This window comes from Elephantulus edwardii, unplaced genomic scaffold (genome assembly GCF_000299155.1).
Source record: "Elephantulus edwardii isolate Elephantulus edwardi_28Jun2011 unplaced genomic scaffold, EleEdw1.0 scaffold00296, whole genome shotgun sequence".
NCBI classification, from domain to species: Eukaryota; Metazoa; Chordata; class Mammalia; order Macroscelidea; family Macroscelididae; genus Elephantulus; species Elephantulus edwardii.
Genome location: NW_006400046.1, coordinates 938,659 through 949,559, shown reverse-complemented (window position 1 = coordinate 949,559; position 10,901 = coordinate 938,659).

The following is a 10,901-nucleotide window of genomic DNA, read 5'->3' as shown; positions in this document are numbered from 1 at the left end:
CCCCCGTTGTGTACCGTTGAATCAGATCCGACTGGCCCAGGAGGAGATTGTCCCTTCTTCTCCAGAGGAGCATCTAGTAGCTTCAAATCGCGTGCCTTTGGGATTGCAATGCAGCTTCTTGTCACTAGGCCACCAGAGCTTCCCCCCCCTTTTTTTCCCCTGCATAACAAATTTTATTTTTTTTAAAAGCATATATAGACTATAAACAAAGCAAACATTTAATCATATCTTGACTTCTGCCAAATACTAGTTGTCCTAGATAAAAGCTATGTGGCCTCATTTATAATATATCTAAATGCTCGCACAAGCATAGATTATTTCTTTTTTTATTTATTACTTTGTTTATTATTTTCTATGCATGTACCGTCAAATCAGATCTGACTGGTACAGGAGGAGATTGTCCCTCCTTCTCCAGCAGAGCGTCTGGTGGATTTGAACTGCATACCTCTAGGATTGCAGGGCAGCTTCTTGCCACTAGGCCATCAGAGCTCACTTTTTTTTTAATTATTATTTTGTGTGTGTGTGTGTACCATCAAATCGGATCACAGGAGACTACCCCCCCTTCTCCAGCAGAGCATCTGGTGAATTCAAACCGCATACTTTTGGGATTGCAGTACAGCTTCTTGCCACTAGGCCATCAGAGCTCACTTTTTTTTTAATTATTATTTTGTGTGTGTGTGTGTACCATCAAATCGGATCACAGGAGACTACCCCCCCTTCTCCAGCAGAGCATCTGGTGAATTCAAACCGCATACTTTTGGGATTGTTTATTTGGTTTTTTAAATATTAATTCCTTGTTGCACAATGACCTCCCTCCTTACCCTCCCCCCAGCCCTCTTTGCAACATACCTTTTATTCTGGACTATTGTCGTACATGAAAGTATATTTGTCAGGATGTTGTTCTTGATTGCCTTTGAGTCGAGCATGACTCATAGCGACCCTATGAACAAAAGGCCTGAAGCCCCTCTACAATTATCGATATTTATCAAAGTTCATAGAGTTTCTGGAGGCATGTTGTTTAGGAAGGGGATGCCACTCCTGCTTCCTGATTTGTCAGGATAGGAGGAGGAGAGAATATATTTCCTTTCCTCAATTATAGCTTGATTTTTAGAACTCTTAAATATTTGTTGTCGTTGTGTGCCATTGAGTCAGAACTGACCCCTAGCTGACCCTCCAGCGAGTTTGTAGAGGCAGTTAATCAAATGGGAGGAGACTGCCCGTCCTTCTCCTGCAGGGCAGCTGGTGGATTTGAACTGAATGCCTTCAGGATTGCAGTGCAGCTTCTTAGAACTAGGCCACCAGAGCTCCCTGTTAAATATTTAGACTTAGATTATGTGATGTGCCATTGTGCTGGTTACTTCACTGGGGCAGGGCTACTTTGTGTTATAATCATGTCTGTCTCCTCCATTCAGTAGTGACCTCCCAGGATGATTTACCTCTTTGTCCCCAGCCCTTGATAGGCATCTAGCATGTGTCACTAAGTGCTAATTCTTACGCACCTGTGTGCCAGGCACTGTTCTGACATCAGAGAGAGTGTTTGAAGGTAGAGGCATGATACGGTACATTTTCTGCTAGAGGATGATGGATAATAGACAGATGAAAAGAGAAATAAAGGTTATCAGTGCTAACTGCCAGTGCCAACGGTGACTTGGTGGTGGAATTCTTGCCCTTGTTGAAAAGAGACTCGAGTTCACTGCTGACTAACCCACCTCATGGGCAGAGGTTATCCATCTGTCAGTGGAGGCATATGTGTTGCTGAGATGCTGAACAGATTTCAGTGACGTTTCTAGGTTATGACAGACCAGGAGGAAAGGGCTGGCAACCTCCTTTCAGAAAATCATCCCATGAAAACCTCGTGGATCACAGTGATCAAACTCTCACTGCAACTAATCATGGGAATTTTTGCAGGGCCATTTGGTCATGCCCAGGGTCCCATGAGTCCGCTCACGTGGAGCTAACAACAAAATAGTGGTAATGACAGCCTACAGGAAAAGAGAGTGTTCTAGAAGACACTTAGGATGAGGCTGAGAGTACTGCATACACTAAACCACCCGGAGCCCCTTTACTGAAGAGGTGACATTAGCCCTGTGACCTGAATAGGAGGTACCAGGTATGTGATGGAATTTCCCTGGTCAACTGACCAGAAGAGATCCATATTTGTTCCCATTCCCAAGAAAGGCGATCCAATAGAATGTGCAAATTATTAGACAATATCATTAATATCACATGAAAGTGAAATACTGAAATTCATTCAAAAACGGCTAGGACAATACAGAGATAAGGAACTGTCCAGAAGTTCAAGTAGAATTTAGAAGAGGCCATGGCATCAGAGACATAATTGCTAATGTCAGATGGATCCTGGCTGAAAGTAAAGAATATCAGAGAATAGGTATTTGTGCTTTATTGACTCTGCAAAGGCATTTGACTGTGTGGATCACAACAAATTATGGCTAACATTGAGAAGAATGGGAGTCCCAGAATACTTAATTGTGCTCATTTGAAACCTATACCTAGACTAAGAGGCTGTTGTGAGAATAGAGCGAGGAAATACTTACTATTGTTGTTAGACACCATCAAGTCAAGTACAACCCATAACAACCGGAAAAAAAACAACCCAACAGGCCTGAATCCTGTCCTATCCTGTGCCATCTTCACAATCTCTAACACACCAGAACCCATTGCATCAGAGCAAAGGGACACTACATGGTTTAAAATTAAGAAAGATATGCATCAGCGTTGTATCCTTTCTCTATACCTATTCAATCTGTATGGTGAGCAGATTATAAGAGAAGATGAACTCTGTGAAGAATATAGTATGAGAATCAGAGGAAGACTCGATAATAACCTATGTTATACAGATGACACACCTTGCTTGCTGAAAGTAAAGAGAATTTGAAACACTTCCTGCAGAAGATCAAAGAAGATGTGTATGCACATCCATGTTCATTGTGGCTTTGTTCACAGTAGCAGAGAGTTGGAAATAACCTAAATGCCCATCAACAAATGAATGGATAGAGAAGTTGTGGTATATTCACACAATGGAATACTACACTGCATTGAAAAACAAGGAACTCATGAAATGTTATATAAAATGGGTGAGCCTGGAGGAGGACATTATGCTGAGTGAAATATCTCAGTCACAAAAGAACAAATACTGCATAGTGCCACTGTTGTAAAACAGGAGTGACCTTGGGGTTGGGGGAGATTGAGAAAGATGGGATAAGTAACGTATACTGCATTGAAACAGACGAGGGAGAGAACTGTTTAAAAGGTATATATGATTAGGTATTATTGTCATGACAGGAGTCCAGAACGAAGGCTGCACAGTGGAGTGGACTTGGGGGGAAGGATTGTATAACATTGAAAGAATTTTTCTTCTACTTTTCAAAGAGAAGAGCAAACAGGAGGTGAGGGGAGGTTGGGCAGGGAGAAAAGCACGAAAATGAATGAATGGAAATCCAAAGTCTCTGTAAACTTTCATTAAAATTAATAGTAATTTAAAAAGATGTGTGTGTATATTGAACAATTGGAAAAATAAAAATCAAGAGTTCAATTTAGAAAGGGTTAGTCTATTTGACTGGAGGCTAAGTTATGAGTGCAAAACATGAAAAAAGTTGAAGCTACAGATTTTAAATAAAGCCATCGTCCTCATAAAGTCCATTCTAAATAGGTATGGAGAGGGGCTACAGCTCTGCCACACACTTTCCTTATTTTTAAAACATTTCCTGTTCAAATGACTGCTTCTTGGTCTATGTAAAGGTTTCACATGAGTACCATTAAGTATCTGGGATTCTTACTCTTCTTGATGGCATTCATAACATACTATGACACACACAGTTGAACACCTTTGCATAATCAATAAAGTACAAGTAAACATCTTTCTGGTATTCTCTGCTTTAAGCCAAAATCCACCTGATATCATCAGTTATATCCCTTGCTCCACAGGTTTTAATGTATCTGGCAGATCCCTGTCCAAACTATTATTCCAGCCATTTAAAAATTATATTCAGCCATATTTTACTTGAATATTTTATTAATGATATTGTTTGATCATTTTCACATTCTATTGGCTCACCCTTTTTTATTTTAAACAACAATAACAAAAATCTCTTCCAGTTGTTTGGCCAGGTATCTGTCTTCCAAATATGTTGGCATAGTTTAGTGAGCATGTCCAGGGCTGCATCTTTTTTTTTAAATATGTCAATTGGTATTCCACCAATTCCTGGGACCGAATTTTTTGCCAATATCTTCAATACAGCCTAGACTTCTTCCTCTAGTATCATTAGCTCTTGGTCATATGATACTTCCTGAAATGGTTCTACGTTGACATATTCTTTTGGATGTAGTGACTCGTTGTTGTTATGTGCTGTCAAGTCGCCTGTGACTCATAGCAACCTTATGTACAACAGCCCTAAACCCTGCTCTATCCTGTGCCGATCTTATTGTCTCCAACACACCTACCTCCATTACTCCAGTCTCTGTCTCATCCAGGGTTTTCCTCTCTTGCACTATCCACCTTCTCAAGCATGACGTCCCTTTCCAATACTGGTCCCTCCTTGTAACATATGCAAAATATCTCAGAATCCTTGCCTCCAAGAATAGCCTGGTCTCACGCTCTCTAGGATGAATCTGTTTGTTCTCCTAGCAGTCCATGCTATATTTAATACTCTTCTCCAGCACCACAGCTCAAAGGCATCAATTCTTCTTCTATAATCCTTAGTCATTATTCAGCTTTCTGAATACATAGCAAGGAACTGCAAAGACAATGGCCTGGATCAGGTGCACCTTAGTCTCCAGACTAACTTTGTTGACCTTCAGTACTTTATACAAGTCTCTGACAGCAGACTTTCCCAATGCAATTCGTCTTTTAATTTCCTGGCTGCTGGTACCAACAGTGTTGATTGTGTAGCCAGGCAAACTAAAGCTGTTTACAATGTGAATCTCTTCACTATCATGATGCTGCCAGTTGGCCCAGTGGTGAGAATCTCTGTTTTCTTGATGTCACGCTTCAATCCATATTTAAAGCCTCAGTCCTGGACTTTCTTCAGCAAATGCTTCAGGTCCTCCTCTGTTTCAACAAGCAGGGTAGAGTGACTCTATGTATTCTTTCTATTATCTTTTGAAGCTTCCTGCATCAATATTTCCTTCTTTATGTCTACTCAATCTCTATGCTGAGGAAATAACTCAAGGAATTGGTCAAAATGAAGAAGAATATGGCACCAGGGTTGCAGGAAGACTATTAATACCCTACATTATACAAATGACTGAAACGTGCTTGCAGAAAGTGAAGAAGGTTTGAAGCACTTACTGAAGAAATCATGGACTACAGCCTTCAGAGTGGATCTCAACATCAAGAAAGCAAAAAATCCTTACCACTGGACCAGTAGGCAATGGCATTATAGATGGAGAAAAGATTGAAGTTGTCAACAATTGCATTTTACTTGGATCCACAATCAGCACTCATGGTAACCATAATAAAGAAATCAAAAGACATGTTACACTGGGCACATCTGCTATCAGGGACCTCTTTAGGGTGTTAAAAAGAGCAAGGACTCGCTCTAGACTCCTGTGATGACAGAAATACCTAGTCGTAAAACAATGAAAGAATCCTTTCTTTTACTTTTCCATAATTTTTGACTCATGTACTTATAACTTGTTAGTCAAATTTGTGTCTTCTAGGTTGCAACACCCCCATGATACATCTTCAAGGATATGAACATGTACGGCCAAGCACAATCAATAAGAGTGCATCTAAATCCCAAAATCAATCTCCATAATAGTCTATGGGTTTCCTACTGCCAAAGGGGCCCTTTAGAGTAGTGAGAGAAGATCTTCACCCTGAAACCCACAGCGTCCCTTTTCAGCAGGAATTAGCTAAGAGAACATGCCATCCCCTTTTCCTTATGAATCAGGGTGAAGTCTCTCTCAGGGAGGAGTGATAGGGAATGGCAAAGGACACACCGACAAAGGAGATTAATCAGAACTGACTTTGACAAGCACTGTGGCAATTGGACAATTAAAACAGACATTCGGATGGCGGGGAAGAAGAACAAACTGGGGAGGAGGGTAGAGAGAATGGTGCAGCAATGAAGGAATGAAAACCCAAAATCCCTGTAAATGTTCATTAAAACTAATAAAATTTAATAATAATAAAAAAAGAGCAAGGACATCACTTTGAAGACTAAAATTCTTACCTAAAAGTTGGACAAGGAATAAGAAAACCCAAACAAACCATCAACAAATGAAAGGATAAAGAAGCTCTGGTATATTCACACAATGGAATACTATGCAGCCTTGAAAAACAAGGAACTCAGGAAATATTATGCAAAATGGGTGAGCCTGGAGGACATTATGCTGAGCGAAGTATCTCAGTCACAAAAGGACAAATATTGCATAGGGCCACTGTTGTAAAATGAGACTGACATTGGGGTTGAGGGAAGACAGAAAAGGAGGGAGGAATGATGTATATTCCATTGAAACAGAGGAGGAAGAGAACTGTTTAAAAGAGATATATGATTGGGTATTATTGTCACAACAGGAGTCCAGAATGAAGTCTGCATAGTAGAGTGGACTTGGTGGGGAGGGATTGCATAACAATGAAAGAGTTTTTCTTTTACTGTTCAAGGAGAAGAGTGAACTGGGGGTGGGAGGGGCTAGGCAGGGAGAAAAGGGCAACAATGAATGATTGGAAACCCTAAGATTCTGTAAACTTTCATTAAATTTTTTTTTAAAAAGCCAAACAAGAATTAACGTCGTGCTTGCTTCAGCAACACATATACTAAAATTGGAACGATTCAGAGAAGATTAGCATGGCCCCTGCGCAAGAATGACATGCAAATTCGTGAAGCATTTCGTATTAAATAAAAAAAAAGAATTAATGTCTTTGAATTGTAGTGTTGGCTAAGACTATTGACTACTTCATGAACTGCCAAAAAATATGTGTTTGGCCCAATCACTCTGGAAGACAGTTTGGCATTTCCTCAAAAAGTTAAACATAGAAACTTTGTATGACCCAGTTATTCTACTACTAGGAATATATTGCTGTCGAGTTGAACACGACTCATAGCGACCCTATGAATAAAAGACCTGAATCCTTTCTATAACTATCATCATTTCTCAGAGTTACCCCACTGTTCATAGCAGCGTTAGTCACCATCGCAAGAACATGGAAACAGCACAAATGTTCAGCTACAACTGAATGGATTGAGAAACTGTGGTACATTCACACAATGGAATACTATGCGGCACTCAGGAGCAACGATTTTGAAAAGTACTATATAACTTGGAAGAGACTGGAGAGCATTATTCTGAGTGAGCTAACCCAGTCTCATAAGGACAAATACTGCATAAGACTCATTATTGTGAAAATAGAAGGATGATTAGTAAAATATTTATGGGGACCAATAGGGAGATAGTGGGAGCAGAGAGGTAAGGATAAATAGGGGCGAAACCACCGGACTGCACAGTTTGGTGGGTGGGGGGAGGGAATGAAGGAAATTGGAAGGATCCGGAGGGGACCTGAAAAGATTGAGTAATGATGGACAAGGTCCAGTGGTGATTGATTTTTCTCTCTCTTTTTTTCCTTTTCATTAATTTTAATTAAAGTTTACAGAGACTTAGGGTTTCCATTCATTCATCGTTGCACTTTTCTCCCTGCTCACCCCCTCCCCCCCGTGATTGATTTTATAAAACATAGTGCATGAGAATGATTGTATGACACACAAGGTGAATGAAGAGTAGTGTGAAACACAATGTATATGAACTTTGTAAGCAATATTTAAAAATAATATAAAATAGGATATATATGAATTATTATATGAAGTACAATGTAAATGAAATGTTGTGTAAAACACAATGTTATTGCTGTTGTTGTTAAGTGCCGTTGAGTCGCAGGCGACTCATAGCGACCCTATGAAGGAAAGTCCTCAACACTTGTGTGTCTTTCATCCTTTCTCCAGGTTCATAGGGTTTCCGGAGGCAAGCTATTATGGTAGTGGATGCCACTCCTGCTTCCAAGCTTGTTTTAATTGGGGAGCTCCACTCCACTCTCTGTCCGCATTGGGTAACCAGCCATTAACATATTTGACACGTCAGTATCACAGTGTTCAGCCTCACAGCAACTTATACACCAGGGATATACAACCTAGAGGAATGTTTGAACAAAAACAATGAAAGTCAAGCCTTAGAGCCGCGGATTGAAAGTCACCCACCTTTGGCTTGGTTGCATCATATATGAGTGAAACAACTTAAAGGGATTATTATATGAAAAGTAATAAAAATATTTTAAAAAATCTCTCTTGGAGGAACTGCAACCAGGATTCTCCTTCAAAGTAAAGTTGCAACTTTGTCTTCATCCTTTGGTATGTTGTCAGGAGAGGCCTCAGAAAAAAAAAGATGTCATGCTAATAAAAGTGGAGGGTCATTCCACTACTGGGAATATACCCTAAAGAGACCATAAATGACATCCAAGTAGATATAGGCACACCCATGTTTATCGCGGCTCTGTTTACAATAGCAAGGAGTTGGAAACAACCTAAATGCCCATCAACAAACGAATGGGTAGAGAAGCTGTGGTATATCCGCACAATGGAATACTATGCTGCATTGAAAAAAAAGGAACTCATGCAATATTATTCAAAATGGGTGACCCTGGAGGACATTATGCTGAGTGAGGTATCTCAGTCACAAAGGGACAAATGCTATATGGTGCCACTGTTGTTGAAAGAGGGTCGGGGTGGGGGTAAGACTGAGAAAAACTGGATGAAATATGTTTACGGCATTGAAGTCTATGGGAGAGAGAATAGTTTAAAAGTATTATATTTTAGGGCATTATGTTTATCGTAGGAGTACGCAATGAGGGTTGCAGAGTGGATTATATTCGGGGTTGGGGGTGGGATTGGGGGAGGTCCAGGGGGGATTGTGTACCAATGAGGGAGTTTTTCTTTTGCTTTTCAAGGAGAGGAGCAAACGGGGTGGGGGGCGGGCAGGAAGAAGGGTGCAACAATGAATGAATGGAATTCCAATATCTCTGTAGATGTTCATTGAAATGAAAAATAAATAAATTAAAATATTTTAAAAAAAGTGGAGGGTCAGCAAAAGAGAGGACGACCTTCAGTGAGACGGACTGATCAGTGACTGAAACAAGGTCCTGAATGTGGAAGAGATCGTGAGGACGGCACACGACAGGGCGAGATTTCCATCTGTCGTTCACAAGCTCGCTCTCGAGGAGCCGCAGTTGGCTCAATGGCACCTCACAATGACAACATTGTTATCAGAGTCACAAGGGATTGTGTCCTCAGATTGAGCCATTGTTGAGAATTCCGTGAAGACACTTTACACAGGGGTGGTGGCTGGGTGCCATCAGGTCATTCTGGACACTTGGGGACCCTGTGTGTCGTAGAGGAGGACTGCTCCGTAGGGTTTCGAGGCTGTAATCTTTACATGGGCAGATTGCCAGATCTTCCTCCTTTGGAATCACTGAGTGAGTTCAAACTGGCAACCTTTCGGGTAGCAGTTGAATGCTTAATTGCTGTACCATCAGGGTTCCTTTCAAAGGTGTATGGAAATCTGCAAAGCCCTGCCAAACACCTTCAACTAGGATAAGTCAGGAATGCTACATCCCAAAGCAGGCGGCTTATTGCAACAGAAATGCATGACCTGCTTCCTGAAGGCTAGTAGTTGGATTCAGCCGTATGGGGAGTGTCGTGTTTACTCTGATAGCTCTCTAGGGAAAGGTCCTTCCTCTCCTGTTCTGGTCACCACAGGGCTTCTTTGACTTGCAATTATAGCCAAGCTGTGCCATTGTGTGGGGTCTTCCTTCTCTCTGTGTCTTCATGTCTCTTCTCATTTATAAAGACACCACTCAGATGGGATTCGAAGCTACTCTTCTCTGTTGTTATTGTTATATGTCGTTCAGTCAACTATGACCCAGAGCAACTCTGTGAACAATGGCTCTGAATCCTGCTCTATCCTGGGCCAACTTCCCTATCGCTGCCACAGTCACTGTGTCAATCCATCTCATCCAGTGTCTTCCTCTTCTGTGCTGACCTTCTACCCTTCCAATCATGCTGTCCTTCTCCAAGGACTGGTCCCTCCTGGGGACATGCCCAAAGTATGTGAGATAGAGCTTCGCCATCCTTGGCACCAAGAAGCACCCTGGTTTCACCTTCTCCAGTACAAAATTGTTTGTTCTCTTGGCGGTCCCTGGCCTGTTCAGCACTCTTCTCCAGCACCACACTCAAAGGCATCAATTCTTCTTCCATTATCCTCAATCATTGCCCAGCTCTCAGAAAGACTCTTCTCTAATATGACGCTTGCATTAACTGGTAACATCTTCACACACTCTATTTCCAAACAAGATCACCTTTACAAGTATTAGGGGTTAGGACGTCAATAGAAACTGAGGTAGGGCACAATGGAATCCACAACATACCCTTGGACCCTGGAGATAGAAAGCTGCATGTGGGATAGAAAAAAAAAATGCCCTTGACCTCAGGTTCCTTTCACTCATAAGACAAACTCAATGGAAGACAATGTGAATTGAAGCCCATTGATGCACGAGATACAGAACCTGAGCAGGGGTGCCTGTGAGGTGTAAGAGGTGACCCAGGAGAGAGTAGCCTCCCTGCAGCCAAGAGAGCCAAGGGGCAAAGACTCAGAGGGCAAAGATGAAAAAACAAGGAACTCATGCAATATTATTCAAAATGGGTGACCCTGGAGGACATTATGCTGAGTGAAATATCTCAGTCACAAAAGGACAAATACTGCATAGTGCCACTGTTGTAGAATGGGACTGACATCAGGGTTGGGATGAGACTGAGAAAAATTGGATAAATTATGTATACTGCATTGAAACAGATGAGGGAAAGAACAGTTTAAAAGTGATATATGATTGGGTATTA